General features: G+C 61.9%; 1 protein-coding gene across 1 annotated transcript in view; it reads right to left on the bottom strand.

Moving 5' to 3' along the window:
• FGF8 (fibroblast growth factor 8) overlaps positions 1-1,463 on the bottom strand; it is a 24,882-nt gene that overhangs the window by 22,358 nt on the left and 1,061 nt on the right. The window lies entirely within an intron of this gene.

The following is a 1,463-nucleotide window of genomic DNA, read 5'->3' as shown; positions in this document are numbered from 1 at the left end:
AGCTCACCTGCTCTTAGACAGCCCTGTTTGTTTGTGCAAGGTATTTGCAGCCGGGGGCACCTGCTTTGATACCATCAGCTCCGTGAAGGAAGCTGCTCACCTAGCGTGACCCCTGTAATCCCATCCTTCCCCATTAAGCGCTGTGTGTGAGCGCATCCCCCCTCCCAGCCTCCTGCCATCTCAGCATTTATCTCCCTCTCCCCAAGCTGAGCACATCAAGGCTGTGGCATTGCTGGGGAGGGGGAAGCAAACCTCCCCAAGTGACTCAGAAAGGGTCCTGGCAATGCCAACACCCCCCAGCCCCTCCATTGCCCCCTCTGGGATTTGGATGTTCCCCCTCCCCTGGCATCGCCCTGCAGCAGTGCTGGGAACCAGGCAGCACTTGTGGCGAGGCTTTGGGGATGGGCTGGTCCTGCAGCGGGGTGGACAAGCTTGGTCTCCTCAAGCCTCCTGCCACCAACACCATGTCCCCCATGGTGCCACCTTTGCCCCCTGGCAGGACTGTCCCTCCTGCCACAGCCCCTTGTCCCAGCTACCTAGACACCCCTAAGGAAACCAGCACCCTGAAACTGTCTCCTTCTACCCTTTAAGAGGCCAAATGTTCCTTCTCAGCCAGCACTGCCTCTCCCACCCTGTGTGAAGCAGCCATACGACCCTGCCAGGGCCGAGCTGTGCCCACTCCCTCCCCTCATCGGCCCCCACCAGGCTCCAAGCCAGCTGCCTCCCCCAGCCTACCCTTCCAGGAGCACCTTGTTAAAAATGATCTACTGGCTCTTATCTCCCCTAAGCCAAGCTGCTCCTCGGTGGAGAGCAAGGAGGACCAAGGCCCGGCAGACAAATTAGCCCTGACCCCTTCCAAGCACACACAGCCAAGATCTATGAGGTCCTGCACATGCCAGTCCTGGCAGGGGCTGGGCACCATTCTGGCACCGGCACAGCCACAGCTCCGTTCACCACCCCAAACTCCTCTCCTGCACCATCAGCACAGGGCACCGGGGCGCTGTGCCCTGCCAGTGCCTCTCAAACACGCATCCAGCTCTCAGGGAGGATGCTCCTGCATCTCTTCACTCAGCAAGGCTGCTGAATCACCTCACTTCCTACAAACCTCCCCGGGGCAATGAAATTTGCAGGGGGATCTCACAGTGCTTGTGGGCACAGGCACAGACCACTGGCCCCGGGCACCCTATTGCCCTGGGATGGCAGGAGGAACGATACTTCCCCAGGGACACGACCTCTCCCAGCCGGCACCCATCCTCCCGGTAGGGCCAGACCCAAGCACGCCGCTCCACGCCTGCTCCTCCCGGAGCAGGAGCAGAGTGCTAGATGCCCTTTGCATCCCAGGGGCTGTCCAGACCCAGGGAGCGTGGCCACGCCCTGGTGCGAGACCCCAGCGGGCCTGGCAGGGACAGGCAGCCGGGCAGGGAGAGGCAAGGAGAGAGGCCAGGAGCTGGCCGGACCCTGGT

The sequence above is a fragment of the Aptenodytes forsteri genome, unplaced genomic scaffold (assembly GCF_000699145.1).
Source record: "Aptenodytes forsteri isolate BGI_AS27 unplaced genomic scaffold, ASM69914v1 Scaffold15, whole genome shotgun sequence".
Taxonomy (NCBI): domain Eukaryota; kingdom Metazoa; phylum Chordata; class Aves; order Sphenisciformes; family Spheniscidae; genus Aptenodytes; species Aptenodytes forsteri.
Note: the sequence above shows the minus strand (reverse complement) of the source record. Positions and strands in the feature narration are given on the sequence as shown.